Genomic DNA, 6,000 nt, shown 5'->3' with positions numbered 1-6,000 from the left:
TTTCCACCATCTTCATCCTTTAGGTGCATCATTTGATTAGGTGTGGACCTTGACGTCTGCACCTCTTGATACAGTGTCACCTATGTTCTTCTTTGCCCAGCAGTTCGAAGTATGGTGTTGGCAATATCCTGCTCAGTGTGTTTGTGCTCATAGATCCAGGTCCTTCACTTGGTGGAGTCTGGGAGTTGTAAAACTCCTCCATATTTTGCTTGAAGTGTACCTGTTCATAGAGACAAGGCAGAGATCAAGTGCATGGGCTCTGTTGGTGGAAAACACCAACAGAACCAAAAGTGTATTTGTTCTTCTCTAACCTTAAGCATAGTGAGCAAGACAAAGTTGATGGATAATAAGATCATGAGTGTAGTATTTGAAACATTTGTCAGATCAGATGGCTCAACCAAATGGAAAGATAATCTATCTATATTTATGTTTTGTTTATATCTTTCAAATATTGAATGTGCAACATATTAGCTTATATGTTTAGGAGCGTGGGATCACGAAGGTAGTACTAAGAACAAAGATTAAAGGACTAAACATGTTGAATTAATTGAGTTGGTTATCTGGAGTTATAAATCATACATGTTTGTCTCTTCATTTATGTGAATGCTAGAACCAAGGAGAAGCTTATAAAAGCGATAATCAAGTACCTTAAGGTGTTACCTTACTTGAAGAGTGACGGTACAGTATCACCTTGTGGAAGCTTTCCTTTCTTAGCGGTTGTGCATCGTGTTTGTGGCACCCTCCATGAATCATCTCTTATGAGCCACGTCTTTCTTGTGCAAATTGTTAAACTTCATGTGTCACTTTCTTCATCTCCAATGTGAGTTTATCTCAGGACTTCCCAGGTTGATATTGAAAGTTTTCCTGTAGGGGTTAGTCCAACAAAATATCCCATATCTACTATAGCATACTATCGGCTTAAAAATCAACCTAGACACCATGTCTAATTTGATTTAGAAGGGCATTTTAACCTAAGCACCATGCTTAATTTAAAATCCCTTGGAAGTAAGATCATCATTCCTAAACTAAGCATCATGCTTAATTAAGAGATAAATGAAACTATTCCAAACCTAGACATATACTAAAGCAAATAAAGGTAGCATGAGAGCATTTATAGAGATCTACTTAAGTGGAGATGAAGTAGTGTAATTAGTATTTAACAAATTGAGCATGTCTCAAAGGTAAGGACAACCAACGTAGCAACATGGCAAAAGATGTTTTTATGTAAAGTACTCCCCCAAGCTTGAATTTTACAAAATTCAAGTTTGGATGAATTTAATTCAATGTTGTGTGATGGTTGGTTGGACATACCCTGTGCTTGTCATTCATCCGATCTTCTTGCTCCAATCCTGGAAAGGTTAGTGACAAGAATACCCGAAGGAATATTTCTACAATTATCTTTATATGCTCAATACACAAGGCAATGTTGCAAATAATTAGAAGTTCATGTTATGATCTGATAAGTGTTTGTTTTAGGACACTAAGCTTGTCCTTGGAAAACCATCAAGTTATGTTGGTGAAGTGGTTTCCCCTCCAACACCTACCTATATCAAGATCAACTCAACGAGATCTGCAATATTTATTATAGACATATGCATCGACAACCACCCTTTTAAACTTTTTATAAATGAAGAGGAAGAGGGGGTTGGAGATCTCAAATGTGGTAAGGATGGAGAGACAAATTGATTGGAGAGATGTTTTATATGAGCAAGGACTGGGTGAGGTATTTATGAAATAACTTCCATGCTCACTGTTGTTTCTCTCATTCTTAAACTCCAAGGATGATTCTTCATGAATGCTTAAAATTCCTCTAGGATTGTCTCTTAAGTTTGTTTTATCTATCCATTCAATGGTGATAGCACATGGATTTTTAATGCCCTCTAGCCATTGATGTTGCTCTTCTCGATCCTCCTTCTTATGCATGGGATGTCTAGAGAGATTCATAGGATTATCGGGAGGTTCAAGAGAAAAAGCATAGTAGAAATTATTAAGCTCAAGGATGGGTTGGATAGCCGAATTATGGGATTGAAATGTTTGGAAATCGGCTATTGAAACTTCCTTTCCTCGTCTGGGAGATGATTCCTTCTCTATTTCTAAGATTTTTCTATGAAGACTAGTGCAAGAAGGATGTCTACGAATGAAGACATACCTTCCTTTACTAATAGATAAAGAAAGAAAGACTCTACCAAAGGTTATATGATTAAGACCAATGTGAAAATATCTAGGAAAAACATGGTCTTGTAGGGCTAGGTCTAAACCAGAATTTATAGAAAAATTAAAAGATTCCCTAGGTGTAGCTAAAAGTGCATTATCTTTTTGATTAAAAGATAGGACCTCAGCTATAGAAAAGGGTTGGTTTTGACCTATTGCAATCAACTCCGGACACAGATCATAATTAGGGGCAGGACGTGTTGACTCCCATGGTCTATGGCTGGTCTCCGAAGGTGCAAAGAATTTAATAATAGGTATGGAATTTGAGTTATCCATAAAGATAAAAATAAAAAGATAAAAGAATAAAAGTATAAAAGTATAATACAAGATAATAGCAAGACTCAAAGTTATCTCAGCAAACCGTCTTTCTCCCCGGCAACGGCGCTAGAATTGCTTGTTGATATTTGGTAACGCAATAAGGAAATGATCCGCAAGCGCACGGATATCGGTGAGCATTTCACCCGGGAAGTTTTCCAGAGTATCGTATTTATATTTTTACCACTGGGAGAAAGGGTGCATCTGACTAACCAAATCTATTGCTACTATCCCTTTAGGCACAAAGAATGTCTTTCGATGTGAGTGATAAATAGAGAAGACTGCAACCGTAGTCTCCTTCTAACATTGGTAAGGATGATCTACTGTTCTAATGGGGAGGCTAACGGAATCTAGACACCACAAAGGATGTTCAACCCGCACCTATAAACCCTATCCTTCCTGCTAACGAGATGTGATCTGCAAAGGTAACTCGGAATTGTCACGTTCCTCACTACTACCACGGTCCAGCTAGTCAGGGAATATCTATGAGTACCCCAGCCTAAACACCACGTTTACGCCAGCAATGATTACTCTAAACTCTACGCGAAGAGAATAAAGTAAACTCATAAACCATAAGAACAATAAAACAAGAACTTACTAGAATTTAGAAGTCGAATTACTGAAGAATCCTAGGAGCAAGCTTCGGGTTAGGAGAACTTGATCCCGCAGGTACAAGCTTGGAGTAGACACCGACAGGCCGGGCTTCCTCCAATCTACACCTCCACTCTATCTCTCTCAATCTAGTAGAAACTAGAAGATCTATTTCTACCTTACATTGGTTGCTAAGCCTAAAAAGAAATATTAATTAGAGAAGAGGTTTTCCTTCGAGGGCACCCCTCAATCTCTATGATAATTTCTTCATGTCTTCTCCAGGGGCCAGGGGGGTCTCCTTATATAGTCCTCCCCTTCTATGTGTTTTTGGGTCGATAGGCGAGGTGGTACTATGTTTTCCTTGATCCAATAGGTCGGTGGAACATCCCGAGCGAAGAGAGTCCTGAACTGCATCCAATAGGGGGCGGGCGCCCAGGTCCTCAGGGCGGGCGCCCTGGGCCTGGCCCCTTTCGGCCTCCGCTTCCTTCCCATGGCTTCTGGAGTCTTCTAGATGGTAGAAAATTGCGCGGTGCATTGATATCTCTATGTAATCCCGACATGTGGGCCTTTCTTCCGTATTTCCTGATAACCCCCTGCAGAAATAGACAAACACCAAAACTCGTGGAATTCTGTCAGATAAAACCCTAAGTCTAGATGTTGATTTCATTTAGATCCTTTTCTTTGTTTATTTGATAATTAAATTTGATACTGAAGGACCGTCAACAACTTGTTCCATCACTTGGCATGTACCAACCTCATTAAGTCTACACACACTTAGTATAGACGTTAGTACTAGGGTTTCATCAATTATCCAAAACCAAACTAGGGCTTTCACCGCTGTGGGTGCTAGGACAAGCGCCCGCTGCTGGGATTCACCCATGTGGAGGGGGAGGGAGAGGAAGGAGAAGTGGAGACTGTGGGGAAGGTGAAAGACCAAGTTTGGTTTTGGATAATTGATGAAACCCTAATACTAACCTCTATACTAAGTGTGTGTAGACTTAATGAGGCTGGTACATGCCAAGTGATGGAGCAAGTGATGATCATGGTGATGATGGTGATGACCACAAGATGATCAAGTGCTCAACTTGGAAAAGAAGAAAGAGAAAACAAAACCCTATGGAGATCAAGGCAAAGGTATTGCTTAGGTTTTTGGTTTTGGTGATCAAGACACCATAGAGGGTGTGATCACATTTAGGATAGATAGTCATACTATAAAGAGGGGAATTCTTTGGCTAAGCGGTTATCAAGTACCACTAGGTGTCATTGTTTATGTGCATGCATTTAGAACCTAGTGAGCTAACTTAACTCCTTCGAAGAAAATGATTGTGAAAATGCTAACACACCTGCGGATTCGGTGCTTTTGAGAAAATAAAATGCATATTTTCTATTGCGCTGGTGGGAAGTTTGGAGAAGTCGTGGGAGTGTTTCTCGCTCACCGGACGCTAGCCGCGGAAGCACCGGACGCTGAGCCTGCGCGTCCGGTGTGTTGTCGTGCTTGGCTCTGTTAGAGTTAAGCACCATACGTTGAGCACCGGACGCAGGGTAACTCCTGTTCATGCATCCGGTGCTGCCTGTCTTTTGCGGATGTCTCTGACAGACACTCAGGGCGCGTCCGGTGATTTGGATCTAGTGCCCCTGAGCGTTTGTAGTGCTCTCTGGGTAAGGGATCGAACGCTTAGGAGTGCATCCGGTGGTGTGGGTCCGGTGACCCCGTGCGTTTGCAGACCTCTCTGCGCACGTGACCGGTGTTCACCGGACGCGTCCGGTGCTAACCTGAGCGCGTCCGGTGGTTCATTCTTGACTGTTAGAGATCAACGCGCGTGGTTCAAAAGGTTGACACATGGTTTCCTCTAGAGCACCGGACGTAGGGTCTATGCGTCCGGTGGTCTCCTACAGCAAGTCCGGTGGTCCCGATTTCTGCCTAGTGAAAGAGCCAACAACTCTATTTGTTTGAAGGGCTTATAAATAGTTGTTGGCTGGCTTGGGGCTCACCCTCTTAGCATTCTAGCATACTTGATATCCTTGTGAGCCTAAGCAAACACCTCGCACTCATCTCCTTCATAGATTAAACATCTTTGTGAGATTGGGAGTGATTCCAAGTGCATTTGCTTGAGTGATTGCATCTAGTGGCACTTGGGGATCGATTTGGCTACGGTTTTCTTGTTACTCTTAGTGGTTGCCGCCACCTAGATGACTTGGAGTAGTGGAGGAGCATTGGCACGAGTTGGTGGCGATCTCCCAGTGATTGTGAGGGGTCTTGTACCTTCCCCGGTGGAGAGCCAAAAGGTAACTCTAGTGGATTGCGCGTGTCATTAAGCTACCTCACTTGTGGGTCGGTTCTTGCGGTGTCCTAGTGAGGACGAGGTTCGTGCTACACCTCTTAGCCGTCGAACTACCAAGTGTTGGTCGACACAACGGGGACGTAGCGTGCCGGCAAGCACGTGAACCTCAAAAGAAAATTGTGTCTCCATTGTGATTGTTCATTGGATTTCTCCTGGTGATTGGACTTCATATTATTGTGATTGGTTCATCCCCTCTACGCGGTGGTATAAAGATCAAATCCTCTTTCTTACATTCCCGCAAACTAGAGTAGCCTATTTACTTGTATAGAAACTTTAGGTGCTCTCTAGTGTAAGTAGTGACATAGCTCTTGTGTGCCTAGTGATCATATCAACTAGAATTGTTGGATAGGTGGCTTGCAAACACCCCATTAGAGCTAGAGCAAAAAGCTTCGCTTTGTTATCTACTAACCTCTTGCTCTAGTGAGTTTGTAGAATTTTTTAATAGGCTATTCACCCCCCTCTAGCCATATTAGGACCTTTCAGAAGGGAAGAGAGATCTAGGGGGAGAGCAGCCGCCGGGACCGAGCGGGTAGAGGAGGCG

Source organism: Sorghum bicolor, chromosome 1, assembly GCF_000003195.3.
Source record: "Sorghum bicolor cultivar BTx623 chromosome 1, Sorghum_bicolor_NCBIv3, whole genome shotgun sequence".
Lineage (NCBI taxonomy): Eukaryota > Viridiplantae > Streptophyta > Magnoliopsida > Poales > Poaceae > Sorghum > Sorghum bicolor.
The sequence above is the reverse complement of the archived record's forward strand: the minus strand, read 5'-3'. Positions refer to the sequence as shown.